Here is a 16,371-nt window from a genome sequence, read left to right as displayed (position 1 = left end):
CCCAAAAGCTCCTCTGTGTAATATTAACAGAGGCCACCTGGGGGATGAGCTCATCTCTAAGACGTAAGATGGCCTTGTGGCCTGGTCTGGTCATTTGACAGGATGGCTGTAGTCTAAGTTTGGCTGGGAAGGACTGAACTGCTTTGAGTTAGAACTGAGAACTGCCAGTGTTTCAGTGACAAAGGGAATCTGTGTCGTATTTTATGATCCAGCTTTGGAGGTCACATAACATCACTTCTCCATATTCTTTTGGTTAAAGCACCACAGGTCCATCATATTAAAGGGGAGGGGACAAAGACCCCCCCCACACACACACACATCATCTCTTGAAGGGAGAAATGTCAAAGAATTATGGTCATTTCAAAACCTGTCCATTCAGAGATCAATAATTAAATACTGACTACCACAGTGAATTTAAACTCAAATGTACACATCTTCAGCATACATATAAAATATACTTGAAACAAAACCTTCATATCCTAACATTATATTGAGATGTGCAAAGTAATTATTTAATTGGGAAAAAGAAATTTGGTGTTTGGTTAGAGGCCCTCACTGTTGATGTTATATTTGAATTCTACTTTGTCTTTTACTTTATTTTTTATCTTTAAAGATGTTTGTTATTATCTTTTTAATCTATTTGATGAATATGAATATCTTGCCTGCATGTATTTCTGTGTACCATATGTGTGCCTGGTGTCCTCAAAGTGTGGAACTGGACTTCCAGAAGGTTGTGAGCCTCTGTGTGGGTGCTGGGAATGGAACCTAGGTTCTCTGGAAGAGCAGCCAGTGCTCTTAACTACTGAGCCATCTCTCCAGCCCCTGAGTACTACCACAAAGCTTGTAAATATTGCAATCTATTGTTAACTGTGTGACAATAAATTGTAGCTCTTGCTAATCACAATATCCTGCTAACTTACTTTAAAGTATTTTCCAGGTTAGGGTTCCATTTGTTCCTTCTGGAGGGTGTTTTGAAACCAGGTGTGGTGGTGTACCTATAGTCCAGCACTGGGGAGGCTGAGGTAGGAGGATTATGAGTTTGAGGCCAGCCTGGGCTAAACAGTGAGTTAAAGGCTAACGGGATTAAAAATAATCAAAGGTATTTGTTGTCTATGAATTAACAATACACAGGACACTAAAGATTGTCGTCGATAATAGCAGTCACAATATGCTGGTGGCTTTGGACTGGCTGTTGTATTAAATTCTTCACTTAGCATCTCCACAAGCCTCCCCCTAACTCTGTAAGTAGGCTACTGACCTATTAATATTTTCACATAATAAAATACATTGGAAATTAAACATGAGATGTTCATATTTTCAGGTATTCACTGCTACATTGCTTTCCCCTGCTTTATTGTCTGCTGAAATATACATGTTCTTAATAAAAAAAGAAACCTGTAAAAACCTGGAAGACTAAGGGCCTAGAACAGGCAGACTTACAAGAGAAAGCTACACTCTTGCCTTACTAGAGAAAGCCACCTAGAGAGCACTCTCTGGACACCTGGCCCACACAGATAATTTGATTCTGAAATAACCTCTTCCTAGCTGCTTGTATATAAGTCAACTAAATATAAGTATAATTGGGGAGTGGTTGCCAAAAGATTCAGGGTCTCCATAAGAGGTGTTTAAAATATTCTAGAATCAAATTGTGTCCCTAATCACAACTTTCAAAAAAAAAAACCCACTAAATTATGTTTTTAAAGGCAAATTTTATAGTATGTGGATTATATCTAAAAATACAAAGTATCAATACTACACAAGCCTTATAGAAGTCAGAAAAAGGAACGTTATTAATTCTGAAAACCTCCTGCAATATTTTAACTAGCAAGGGACATTATTACATGCAGTACGTTATGTTGAAAAAAATCTAATTTATACCAGCTACTGTGCGTGTTGACAGTACCGGTTACCATGAGTGTTGGTGGTACCGGCAACAGTGGGCAGTCAGGCAGAATGGGGAGGGAGTTATTACTCTCTGCTTCTTGTCCCCACACAACAGTAGACAGTGTGTGAAAACCTCACCAGCCGCACTCCTTAAACTGCTCATCAAAATGTCAGGGAAGGGACGCAGCCCAGGCTCTCTGACCTTGACCTAAAGCGACCGTGAGCACCGATCAGCAACGCTGGATCAATGTGGACGCTCACACAGTCGGATTTCACACACTGTCTGCTCTTGTATTCGCTCTGGGACTAATTTGAAAGCGCCACACCAAACTAAATAAATAATAATAATAAAAAAAAAACCTTCCTACTCAAAACTGTGAACTCATGCTATTGTGCTTATTACAGTGTGTTTGTTTATTTAATATGCAGAGATAATTTTTTATCTTTCTTTTGCTAAGTGCTTTTTTTTTAAAAAAAACTCACTATAAGGCCTCACATTGCGCTTTAAAAAATAAGGTTTATTTTTAACTGACTGTAACTGAAAAAAAAAAACACACAATTTCTACCAATAACTTGAGATAGTAGTTATTGGCAGTTACTAAAGTATTTTAAATTTCCAACATAAATTGGTTAAGAAAGTAAATTAAGGCATTCAGTATTTGCACTAAAAAGCTGAGGGGCGGCCGGCCTTTCCTTATTCTTCCAAGCAAAAAGATGGTCTAAGGTTTCGCCCCTGCAGTGCATCTATGTTGACTATGCCTCTGAAAATGTCAGGGTGCTGAGAGAGATTGGTCAGAGGCCGATAGGACAGCAGCCATAACCACTGTAGTCATGACGAGTGGGGCAGTGAGGTCCTTCTGGTACATGGTCTTGGTCTTATCTAATAACCCTCTCCCTCCAAGTTCTCAGGCTTGTCTGGGCACTGAGTGCTCTTGTGGTATCTGGAGTCCTCGGATGTACCTCTCCGCTGTCCCCTCTGACCGTGCCCTGGACTCCCAGGTTAGTCATGTCTTTCCATCGATGCTCCAATGCTCCGGTGGGTCCTCACCAGCTCCTCCCAATGGACGCTAGCCCAATAAGTCTGTTGGGTGATGCTCTAAAGACAGCGCACACCTTTACATCAGTGGCCTTAGCCGTTGTGAATATCCTGGGTTACTCAGGGCGCTTTACGCCCCTCTCCAAAGAAGCTGTTTACAGTGTACCTTGACCCAAGGATCAGGCTCCAAGGAAAGTGGTAAATGGGAGGGAATTTGGGGAACTAGAGATTTCACAGGCAGGCACGAATCACATCTCATGTGTGTTACGTTCTCTGCGGCAGTGCTAAACACAGTTTCTGAGGTTCATTGGTTTGTATGTGGAGAATGGATGCTGCATGTTTAGTGCAGAATTACTTATTATGAGATGAATGCTATGTGTGTGGCCTTTTACTTCCCTGAGCACCTAATAGCCAAACATGTATTACAGCCAATCATGTGCAGGGCTGTCCCGTCTACACTATGCCCCAGCCCAGCAAGGGATCTCTGAGGCTCTGCAGAAGACCTTTTCCCTTCTCTCATCACTGTGGCCTCAGGGGCTCAGCTCCAGTAACTTCCTTTAGTATGTGCTACCCACACCTTATTTTGAGACAGGATTGCTCACTGACGTGGAACCCACCAATTAGGTTCGCGTAGCCAGCCAGTGAGCCCTGGCAATCTTTTTGCCTCTGCCTTCCCAGTATTGAGATTATAAGCATGTAGCTACAAAACAGCATTTTGTTTGTTTGTTTATTTTTTGGGTTTTCAAGACAAGGTTTCTCTGTGTAACAGTCCTGGCTGTCCTGGAACTTGCTTTTTAGACCAGGCTGGCCTTGAACTCACAGTGTTCTGATTGACCCTGCCTCCTGAGTACTGGGATTAAAGGCCACGTTAGCATGAGTCTGGGGATTGAACTCAAGTTCTCACACCTGCATGGCAACCATTTAACAACCGACCTGGTGACATAGCCTGTCTCTGGCTTTTTGGATTTGAGGTTTTCTCTTTTTTTTCTTGCATATGTATGGAGCTAGAGGTTGAATCTAGGGTCTGAGGCATCCTAGGAAAGCCGTCTACTGACCTGCATTCTCGGCCAGCAAGTCTAAACTCTGCCTTCATCCAGTATTAATATCTCATCTACGTTCAAATGACAACCTCTATTTCCACTACATCCTATAAAGACTGTCCAGTCTCCCAGCAAAGTTACAGTAGCATCAAACAGGAAGAAGTGGTAAAGAGCGACTCAAAAGCCAAATGTGTACAATATTTAGTCTGCACAATGTTTTAACAATATTGCGACTATGTGCCAATATACCAAAACAATTATATATAAAGATACAAATTTCTTGCTTTTTGAAAAAAAAATTTTAAAGTCATTTTTTATTAAAAAAAATCAAATCTTAGGGTTTCTACTGCTGTGAAGAGACACCATGACCACAGCAACTCTTATAAAGGAAAGCATTTAATTGGGGCTGGTTTACAGTTCCAGAGGTTTAGTCCTTTACATTACGGTGAGACATGACGGCATGCAGGCAGACATGGTGCTGGAGAAGGAGCTGAGAGTCCTACATCTTGATCTGTAGGCAGCAGAAGCAACTGTGTGTCACAAAGGGCACAGCTTGAACATAGGAGACCTCAAAACCTACCGGCCACAGTGATACACTTCCTCCAACAAGGTCACGCCTATTCCAACAAGGCCACACGTACTAATAGTGCCTCTCCTTATAGGGGCCATTTTCTTTCAAACACCACGCAAGCACTGGCAAAATTCATTCCAAACTATATGTGATGATGTGCTTGCCAGCAATGGGCCAGAGAGAGATAGGAAGACGCCATCTTTCCTAGACGAGGCTTCTTAGCCAGTCCGCCAGTGTCCACCAGTCCCATAGCATTCAGGGAGGTAGCCTTGTGTCCCGTAGACATCTGAATTTGCAGCTCCTGAGACAATAGAAGGACTCTAGACATGCTTACAAAAGAGCGTGAAGACGCCAATCCTGTCCCGGCTCCTATCTCAACTTGCCTCTCAGCACCCAGTCCTTGTCCTCAGCCTCACCTTACTGCTGCGTCCCCAGGCTTCTTAACTTCATTTTCCCTGAGAAAGGTCATCTAGCAGTGTGTGGCTTAACATGGCATCCTTACTGTTTGTTTATTCATTTATATTTTCGTTTTCACTTTTTTTGGAAACTGTCTCCCATGTCCTAAGCTGGCCTTGAACTGGTTGTGCAACCAAAGATGACCTTAAGTGTTTGATCCTCCTGCCTCTACCTTCTGGGTACAGGGCTTACCCAGATTCCCAGTTCCTATGATGCTGGAACTCAAACTCGAAGCTTTCTGCCTGCTAGGCAAGCACTCTGCCAACTGAGCCGTATGCCCAGCCCACCATCCTTAGACGAAGAGTCTAGAAGTGTATTCAACTATGAGCATCCAGTGAGAGGATTCTAAGTGCCGTGAGAGACATTCCTAGTGGGCCACAGACTTCTGTCCCCAGTCTCCGTCTTCCTAAGACAGGCCTTGGGCACGTTCTTTTTGGCAAAGCTTGAAAGACAGAATTTTTTTTCCATACCACAGAGCAGTAATAGCGAAACACACCAGCTAGTGGAGCCCTTAGTGTTGAAAACAACTCGTTAAATTTATTGGTTCTTTGATGTCCAATTCATGGCAGACTCTCCTCGTTATTTTGCCAGAGGAAGTCAAGGTCATCAAGTTGTGTTTTTTAATGGGGATTGATACACTTTCATGAAAGGAACTTGGTGGAATTTCTAAAGAACATCCATTTCTCTTCGCCCTAAGTACAGTAACCTTGCCGTGCCCCCTCGCAGCTACTCAAACCAATGCGAGTTCAGGGTTTTCTCATGCATTGAACAGCCCGTCTGACAAAGTATTCTGACTTTTTCACCTAAATGTCAGAAACTTTTCATTATCCGAGAGAAGACAACATCATTATCAAAATCCCTTCTCATCTCGATGCTGTGGAAGCCACTGACCATATTAGGGAAAATAACGGTCAGGCAAAGTTTAGATGGCAGCATTCATCTTTTTTGTCTGCGATTTAAAAAGAAAAAAAAGTTTGCCTTCGACTTGGGAAGTCACTCCACGCTTCATTGGCAGAAATGCTCTTTCTGCTTGAAAGCGTGGGGACTTCAGATGGGCCTCCCCTCGCCAGGATGAGTAAAAACAATATCATTTTCCCTGATAGCTGCTGAATTGAAGGGAAGGGTTATTTATTTAAACTTCTGAAGCATGAAGCCAAAAGCAGGCAGTGTGTGCTGTCTGAGACGCCCTAAGAGAGATAAGAGTTTACGAAGCGTTAGATCAGCACCATTCCCAGTTTCTCACAGAAAGCACAGAGAAGCCCATAGCCTCTGCCTCAGGATTGAAGAAACCAAGTTTCTGCAGTCATGCATCCCCTGCCTCCTAGTTTCTGTCACCTTTCCTTCCTTCACACACACACACACACACTCACACACACACACACACACACAAACACACAGACACAGAGAGAGAGACAGAGACAGACAGACACACACACACACACACACAAACACACAGACACACACACAGAGACAGAGACAGACAGACAGACAGACAGACACACACACACACACACACACACACACACACGTACGCAAATACCTTCGAACAATCCCACGACTAAAGGGTGATGAACAGTTCTTTTATTACCTGCTAACGGCCATTGTCATTACTAAGAACAGCGACTCCGAAAGCCTTTGTTCCTCAGCCTCCCGCATCAGCACCTAGTGGAGCCTGGGAGTTTCACATCCTCCTTGAAGTCTTAGCTTGGCCTCTTGCAATCAGGCCTCTTTCTTCCAGCAAAGCCTCCAGAGCAGAGCCAGACTTCAGCTGCGGTGGCGGGCGAGGCTAGAACCGCCCTCTCAAACACTCTCTTGCTTCCATCTAAACACCGCCCTTCACCTGGTCCCAGCGGGCCCTCCCGTTCTAAGCTTTCTTACGCTCTGTTATTCCCTGCAAATATATCGTCCTTCCACACTGTTTTACATTTTTTAAGTGAGATTCAAGATCCTATTCTATTGTTACTCTAACAAACTCACACAGCATAATGACCTGAAGAAACAGAAATTTATTGTCATGTAATAGGGAAAGTCAGAGTCCAGAATTAGTCTGACAAAGCTAAAGGCAGCTGTTGGCACACAGTCATATCACCTCTTTTCCCTTTCATAAAATGGTTTGAGATTACATGTAGCACCCCTGGAGCTCTGATACCCTCTTCTGGCTTCTGCAGGCACTGTACACACACGCGCACACGCTTTCTTTCTCGCTCTCAAAAATTTAAAAAAAGACAAGAATGAGATATCACTATATACAGTTACAGAACACAACAGAGAACTCTGGGAAGAACGCAGAGAGACAAGAGTGCTGTGTTTTGTTTGTTTTCTTTTGTAGGTAGGAATTCTCAACATCACACCCACTTTGGAAAATTAGTGGTTTCTTACCAAATTAAACATATTCCTCCCATATGATTGAACAGTATCTGTCCAAATGAACTGAGAACCTATGTCACACGACATATCAGCCCAAGAATATTTAAAGTTTTGCTTGAGGGCTAAGGGGATGGTCCTGTGGGTAAAATGCTCACTGTGCAACATGGGACCTGAGTTCAGACCCCCAGCACCCACAAGAAAAGCTAGGTGTGGCCAGGCGTGGTGGCGCAGGCCTTTAATCCTAGCACTAGGGTGGCTGAGGCAGGAGGATCTTTGTGATTTCAAGGCCAGTGTAGTCTAGTCTACAGAGCTAGTTCCAGGGCAGTAGGGTCTCCACAGAGAAACCCTGACTTGGAGAAAAGAAAAAAAAAAAAAAAAGCTAGGTGTGGTGATAACCATTCTGGGGCAGGGGAGACAAAGGTTGATACCTGGGTTGCCTGGTCATCTTGTCGAACCTAGGTGAGCTCGAGGATCGAGGAGAGACCCTGTCTAAAAACCGAAGGTGGTTGTGAGCTGCCAGGCGCAGGTGATAGGAGCTGAGCTCTGGTTCTCCGCTAGAGCCCTGTACACACCCTTAACAGCAGAACCGTCTCTACCGCCTGTTTTAATTTGCAGTCCCTGCTGGCACGTGGTCTGGGCAGCCTTCCATATGCTAATTTACAGTCATATCTCTGTCTCCTCTGGTGCCGTGTTTAAGATCTTTGGCTCATTTTTTTAAGGGGGTTTTTGGTTTTTATTATTGAGTTTCATGATTAATATTTTAGCTGTGGCAAATTTAAAAGATGTTTTCATCATTTGGAGCTGCGTGCAGAAATAATTGCGGATAACGGACACAATGTTTGGGATTCATTTCAAGCCATGAATCTGGGCTGGAGTGAAGGTGACAGGCTAAACACTGACTGCCACCTCACAGTCGGTCACATCAGGACCTTTGTACACGGAATTCATCACACTATTTCCTTCACCGTGTACATGTGAGTTTTTCCTTTCGGGTTTGAAGTTAAATCCTGGTTTTGCTCAAACCATTAGGAGTTACACGCAGTCCAAAGTCACAGCCCAGAATTCCCTGTGGGCTTATTAGCAGGGAGTGTAAGATTTAAAATCGAAGTACCTAGGGTACTACTTAGCTATTCCAAGCACCTTACATCCTATAAGAGTTTTACTTGATGTCTCAATGTGTTTCCTTACATCCTAGGGCTAGACATAAGATTATTCACACTATAAATTCTACCAGGTTTATAGATGTTGTTATTACCTGTTCTCTAATATCTTGATCATATTTGAGGCCATAAACCTTATATCAGTTCCCACCCTGCCATACCTTGGCATTGGAGTAAAATTTAAAAGCAAAATTCAGACCATCTCCTGTGATAGATTTTTTTTTAAGTTGTTTGTTCTCTTGTGGTTGTTTTTTTTTTTTATTAAGAAAAGAAGAAAAAAAAACATAAACAAAAAACAAGTTTCCACCTCCTCCCAGCCTCCCATTTCCCTCCCCCTCCTCCCACCCTTCTCCCCCTCCTCCCACCCTTCTCCCCCTCCCCCCACTCCTCTCCCCCTCCCTCTCCAGTCCACAGAGCAGTCCGGGTTCCCTGCCCTGTGGTAAGTCCTAGGTCCTCCCCCCTCCGTCCATATCTAGGAAGGTGAACATCCAAACTGGCTAGGCTTCCACGATAGATTTTTATCAGGAAGGCATAGAAAAGGTGCTTAAAATAGGAACATGCTCCTTAAACTGTAAAGACTTCCCAATAGTTAGCTGTCTATTAGTACTTAACACCATCCTTCCAGGAGACTGATCTCAAAACTCTGAAATTAGTATTAATACGCCCTATATGAATTTTTGAGTAATTTTTAAAATTTTGTTCAAATTACTTAAGTATTGTGTCTCTGATTGTCTGTCATGCACGCATGCACGCGCACTTTCCCTGGTGCATGCATGTGTGCAGGCAGAAGTTTTCTGGTGCATGTATGTGTTAATGTTAACACTCCGTGTCTTCCTTAATGGCTCCTCTACCTTAGGTTTTGAGACAGGGTCTCAAACTGAACCTGGAGCTTGCAGTTTCTGCTAGGCTGGTTAACCAGTGAGCCCTGGGGATCTTTCAGTCTCCACGCCTGTACACACACGCACGCACGCACACACGCGCACTATAGCGCCATAGGAGTACACTGCCATTCTCAGTATTCCGTCTGTGTGATGGGGATCTGACTTCAAGTCCTCACGTGCTGCCAGCATTTTACCCACTGGACCATATTCCTAGCTCCAGACTTTTGTTTTCATAATTAATATATACTTGGTGTGTAATATATACGGAGAGACTATTACACATTTCTGTCCATGAAGGAGCAAGCCTGGGAGGCAGGAAAGACAGATGCATTAAAAAAGATACCCAGTTATCATTTGACTCGAATACTCATGGAATAAATTCTTATTTATTTTTGTTATATGTGTGTGCCTGCTTGTATGAATACAGCATGCATGCAGTGCGTATGGAGGCCAGGAGGGGGCGTTAGACCCTTTGGAACTGTAGTTACAGGCAGCTGTGAGCAGCTCAGCATGGGTGCTGAGAAAAGAACCTGGGTCCTCTGCAAGAACATCAAATGCTCTTGACTGCTGAGACATCTCTCCAGTCCTCAAGCTCCTTAAGAGGAGCATGTTCTGGGAATCTGGCGCTCAGCCTGGGTGAGTTGATAACTTAATTGTGGTACCCTTTACAAGCTATACCAATACATTATGGTCATACATATCTTGAATCTACACAGTCTTTATTAAGCTTTGATTTTCTTTCTTTCCTTTCTTTCTTCTTTTTTTTAAATCTTCTAGTACAGTGCTAGTGGCAGCTTCTTCAGGAGACCTACGCACACTGCATCCTGGGCTGGCTTAGCCGTGGCTGCTTGTCCTTTCCGCCTGTGTCCTCTGCCCACCCGCAGCCTTCACGCCACTGCCCAGGTTTCCCACCCTGGCCTTGGCCCTGCCACTCAGTACCACGCTCTGCCCTGAGGGAACTTGGAGGAGGCCCTGGCCTCTGCAGCCTGCCTGGGCTCTCACCCAGGTCCCTTGAAGGGTCACAGAGTGACTCACCCCCTTTGACGTTAGAGGGAATCAAAGACCCAGTACTGTATGTCTTGAAACTCTACAAGGCTGACCCAGAAAAGCTCTCAGTAAATTCTCATTTTTTAAAGAACCTGGGCGTAGACCGTTTGGACCAATTGAAGAACATTATGGCCATGGAAGATCAATTTGAGTTTGAAAATCCTGATACAGATATAGAGAAGTTAACGTGTCCACAAGAAATTGTAGATTGCATTGCAAATAAGAAGGATGAACATGGATAGAGTGTCAGAACCTTCCTCCTCTCCAAAAAGACTCTGAGAACACACCATGGTATCATGGCTGACTGACAGCGGTTCTGTTGGACTTGAATTCAAATTGTCTGATTGTTTTACCCTTTAAAAAGAAATCTATCATAAAACTAAAAATATCTTCTGTGTACGTGTGTGTTTCCTGAGTGTGGGAGGTAGATACATGTCATAACAGGCACGGGGAAGTCAGGGGACAATCTTAGGGAGTCGGTCCTCAACTTCTACCAAATTTGAGAGTCTCTTTGTTGTTTGTTGCTGATTCCAGAGGCTTTCCTGCCTCTGCCTTCATCTCCACATAGCAATCCCGAGATTACAGATACATTCCTTTCCACGCCCACTTTACAGGAGCTCTGGGCATTCAACTTATTTTATTTCATGCTTATGGGTGTTTTGTCTGCATGCATGTCTGTGCACCGTGTGTGCGACGGTACCCATAGCAGCCACAAGAGGGCATCAGATCTCCTAGAACTGGAGTTACAGATGGCTATGAGCCACTCTGGGGCTGGATCCCTCTGGAAGAGCAGCTAGTGCTCTTAACCACTGAGCCACCTCCCTAGCATCCTGCCCTGCTTCTTGTTGTTGTTTGTGAAGAGAAAATAGCTAACAAATGTTCTGATATAAGTCCCTAAATTCTTCAGCACTTGCATGCCAGTCATAGATTCCCCCTGGTTCTCAGTGCGAGACCATTGTCCTGTATGAGCGCAAATGCCATAGCCCCATTCAAGGAGACATGAAATGCAGACGCCTTGAGGTGCACAACATCTGTGTGTCACTGTTCCTCTTATCTGAGCCCTGGGAACAGTATTTGTACTACCTCATAGCTAGGCTACAAAAGTCAGTACCTAGAGAAGTCTCCAGAGAGACAGGCGTGAGGAGGACCATGGGAGTGGTTGCTATTATTGTGAGACTCCCAGAACCATCTTCCTCACTGACCGTCACTGCTCGCTCTCCATTCCTCCTCCGGTGTCCACTCAGGACACTGCTGTCCTTTCTTCCTTTTATTCACAAAGTAATGAACAAAAGGCATTAGCTAACGCATGCTCAAAAACACTGCCCGAACCTGGAGTTCGCTGCTGACTCCATTTTCAGAAAGGTCACCTCAAAGTTATCTTTCTTTTCAGCCCTCAGTCTTCTGTTGGATTGACAGGTCCTGCCCTGGAACCTCAACACAAAGGTTGTACAACTTGCCTGCCTCCACTAAGGAGTGTCAAACCCTCTTGTGGGGTCTCAGCACGTATAAGCTCTGAGTGATAACTTCTACCCAACTGTTGCAGGCCGGCAGTAGCACTATCCTTCAAAGTTACACAAAGCAAGTTAGCAACTCATCCCGAGCTGCTCTGGCAATGCAGGACTGGCATTTCCTTCACATAACTCAGACAGCCCTATTACATTGTTTCTCTTCCCAAGAAAGTAATGGTCTTCCCTTAAAGAGGAATTCTCCAGGACCAGCAAGATGACTTGGTGGGTAAAGGCACCACTAGGGACGACCACCTGAGTTCAATCCCTGGACCCACAAGGTAAGAGGAGAGAACTGACTCCCATAAATCATCCTCTGACTTGCACATAGGTGCTGTAGCTGGGCCAGGTGTGTGTGTGTGTGTGTGTGTGTGTGTGTGTGTATGAGTGTGTGTGGGTGTGTCTTTGTGTGACTGTGTGTCTGCAAGTGAAGAAACCACACATGGTAGTACAGGCCTCTAATCAGGAGGCCGAGACAAGCACATCTCTCAGTTCAAGGCCAGCCAAGCCTACTTAGTGAAACCCTGTCTCAAAAGAAAAGCAATAACCTACAGAATAAGTGACATTGATCGTATTTATTTCCTTTGATTTTAAACGTTTACAGAACATATGCATAAAAAGTGAGCGCAGAGGACAAGCCTTGCAAACAGGTCCAAAAAGGCTTCCAGACAACACAAGCCTTAACCTTAGCTCATCTTTATTTCAATATTTCTCCAGACAGTTGTCATGGTGATGAGTGGGGCTGCTGAGGGAAACGCGGAAAACATAAGCAACGAGTAATGAGTAGCTCAGGATGCAGAAGAACTTTGGGCAACAATTTTCTTCTTTGTATAGCTTATACTTCTTAGTTTGCTCCAAAGCATGTGCCCCAGTGAGTAAGAGAGAGGATGCCATTTAAATGTGGCGCTTACTCCTCAATCCCCTTGCCCCATCTGCTTCTGTCCCACCCCTTTCCCTTGACACTCCTCTGCATACACCTGCTGATGCCTTCCCTCTGCCCCTCGCCCACCCCTAATCACTGCTCAGCTCTCAATTTAGCTAGAGTGCACCCTCTCCCACCCTCTCCCAGTTCCCTTTCCCTGTCACATGCTCGTAATCCAGTCCTAAATCTCAAAGGGAAAGTGGTTGTCTTTTAGTTAGGTCTGAAGACTCTGAGGAAAATACCCCCTGGGGCTAAAAATGCTTTGCTTTTCTTTCCTTTTTTTTTTTTGTTTGTTTGTTTTTGTTTTTTTGACACAGGGTTTCTCTGTAGCTTTTGGATCCTGTCCTGGAACTAGTTCTTGTAGAACAGGTTGGTCTCAATCTCACAGAGATCTGCCTGCCTCTGCCTCCCAAGTGCTGGGATTAAAGGCGTGCACCACAACCACCTGGCTTAAAGATGCTTTTCTGAACAAGCCATTAACAGGAGACCTAAGTCCAAAGGCGTTCCCGCATGCGCTTCCTTTCTGGGAATCACTGCTGTTCGTTCATGGGACCCTTGTTGATACGAACAGCTGCGCTTCACAGAGTCATTTGCCCAAAAGATCCAGCTTGAAGGCATCAGTGCTTGGATTGAGACCCAGCTCTGCTTGATGCCAAAGCCCATCTCTTCCAGCTACATCATGCCCTTGGCAGAGCCAGTCACTGTCATGTTCACTGTCCACTGCACACACTTTATATCAGCTTTGGAATGAAAACGTCGTTCCTAGGCAGGCCAGATCACTCCCCCAAGCCCCAGGACTCTATTGGATTTTTGCTACTTGTTTCTTATTGCTAACTCCCGTCTCTTTGAACAACTTTTATAGAGACAACGAAGTGATGGTAGGTACCAAGTGCATTATAAGAACTCCTGTCAAGACAGATGGCTCTGTGGGTAAAGCACAGAAGCCGAATGACCTCAGTTCAGATTCCCAGTCTAGCAAGCTCCTCCGGAAGAGGGAAAGCTGAGGCAGGAGAATCACCAAGAGTTTTTGACAAGCTCGCCTGGCATACACAGCAGTGAGCAGAAAGAGAAACTCTCTCAAGCAGGATAGAAGGCATGAATCTACACCCACGGTCTTACTGGGAGTAGAGTCCGACCTTCACACACAAGACATAGTGTACACATACACACCTACACTCAACATACATATGCATACACACATTTGCAAAAATAAATACGTAAATTCAGTTGAATGCTTGCTTTATCAAATATTACAACAAAAATTATATACTTCCCCTATAAAACATAAGGTAAAATGATAATTAAGTAAACATAAAACATATGTGATAAGTTAAATGTTTTAAAGGCTCCCAAAAACTAATACAGGTCTTATTAAGCTATTTATTATGACATCCTCTATCAATATTTTTCAACACTGAGGGTCTACTTCTTTTACAGAAATGTACATCTTATCGCAATCTACAAAGAAATATGCAAACAGACGTATAATTTCCACAGTCTAGGGCCTGGGAAGATGGGTCAGCTGGTAAGAGCACACACTGCTCTTGCAGATGTCCCAAACTTGGTTGTCAGCAGCCTTGCCAAAAGACTCACAACAGCCTGTAGCTCCAGCCCCAGGGAATCCAAAGCCCTTGTCTGACCTCATCAGACAACCTCACTCAGATGCACATACCCACACACAGACACACGAGCTACCCATGATCCAGTGTAAAATAAATACTCAAAACTCCAGGAAAGGACTTGGGATAGCAAGAGAGGAAATGACATTCCGGGATACATTACCCAACACTCAACTCAAAAAAAGCACTTGGCAGAATGACCCACGGTACAAGATACAGTGAGGTTTACTCATTTTTGTTACCAAGAAAGGCATGCAAAATGTGGCTGTTTGTTTATAAAACATTGCTTTTAGGAGGACAACTTGCACACTGCACCTGACTCTGAAATTAATTTCTCTACCTTGCTTTTCCTCTCTCTTCTTCCAGAGCAATAGGGCTGTTATTTGGCCAATCAAATTATTATGATGAATTAAATATTTTTCTTTTTTCTTTCTAGTTATGGGGGAGGGGAGGTTTGCATGTGTTGCAGGTGTCTGAAGAGGCCAACGGCGTTGATCCCAGGACCTGAAGTTACAGGTGGTCATGAGCTGCCTGGTGGAGGTGCTGGGAACTGAACTCCGGTCCTCTGGAAGAGCACCACCTGGTCTTAACCCCAGTCAGTCTTTATTTTCTCCCAGAGACTCTCAACGTCTCCAGTCTCCACTCTTTCTCTCATCTTGCTTTTGGATTGGATCAGATTTTCACAAGCTGACTTTTTCCTGGGTTGAGTACTCTTCTTTTTTTTAATCTTTTATTTTGGGAGGGGGGGGAAGCAGTGTTTCAAGACAGGGTCTCAATGCATAGCTCTGGCTATCCTGGAACTCATTATGTAGACCAGGCTAGCCTCTAACTCATAGAGATTCAATTGCCTCTGTCTCCTGGGTGATGGGATAAAGGCATGTGCCACCACTCCCAGCAGCGGGTACTCACTTTTGTGACCTAGAAGGATGATGGACCTTCAGTTGAACCATAAGCTGTCCATGGGCCGCTTCTCTCTATATTCCAGAAGGATCCCTTTAGCTCTTTGTACCCTAGAGTGCCAAAACTAGGGATCCAATAAATTAAAGGATTATTTGGTTTTCTTTTCTGAGGGAGACAGGACTAGAGCCTCTCCTCTGCTTCTCTCCTTGGCTCTTCGGATTCCTCTAAAGCCGCGTTCCCACACACGGCCCAGCTGAAATAACAGCACGGCTGACCTGCACTTTTATAGAACCACATACATCCGAAAGTGTTTTCACAATCTCTTATCTCATTTCTTCCTCAGCAGAATCCTATGAGGTAAGGAGAGCAGAGACACTTGGTCTTGCTTGATAGATGGCGAAACAGAGGAAGAGCGAGGTTAAGTGACTTGCCCAGTCTCTCACCACTCCACTACATCTGTCAGAATTATCTTCCTCAAAATAAATATAAACATGTCATTCCCCTGCATAAACTCATCAACAGAACTCCGGCTGTCTACAGGGTAAAGTGCAAACTCCTTAGCAGGGCATGGTCCCTTCACATCCTGGCCCTGTGCTCCTCGGCAGCTCCGTCTTCTACTCCTTCACTCCCCCAACTCCTCGGAATCCTGCCAGTCTCCAGCCTCGTCCGCTTTTAAGACTGCAGGCCTCCAGACACATGGCTTTCTCTGCCTGGAATGTTCTTCGGATGTGAGATTCTTGTTGCCACCTCCCAGCCTAAGCAGATCTAATGTCTCTGCCCTCTTCAGGTACCTGCACGCACACGCACAACCGTCTCTTATAGAAACATCCATCTTGTACTCCTTCACGGAGGTCAAATAAAAACTTGAGCATCGCCGGGCAGTGGTGGTGCACGCCTTTAATGCCAGCACTTGGGAGGCGGAGGCAGGCAAATCTCTGTGAGTTCGGGACTAGCCTGGGCTACAAGAGCTAGTTCCAGGACAG

At 44.6% G+C, this 16,371-nt stretch overlaps 1 pseudogene; it reads left to right on the top strand.

Annotated features, from left to right (window-relative positions):
* Positions 1 to 2,838: 2,838 nt before the first annotated feature.
* On the top strand, positions 2,839 to 10,684 carry LOC121465477 (annotated as a pseudogene).
* The last annotated feature ends 5,687 nt before the right edge of the window (positions 10,685 to 16,371 follow it).

This window comes from Microtus oregoni, unplaced genomic scaffold (assembly GCF_018167655.1).
Source record: "Microtus oregoni isolate MIOR12 unplaced genomic scaffold, Mior012 000031F_ref0000149, whole genome shotgun sequence".
NCBI classification, from domain to species: domain Eukaryota; kingdom Metazoa; phylum Chordata; class Mammalia; order Rodentia; family Cricetidae; genus Microtus; species Microtus oregoni.
Note: the sequence above shows the minus strand (reverse complement) of the source record. Positions and strands in the feature narration are given on the sequence as shown.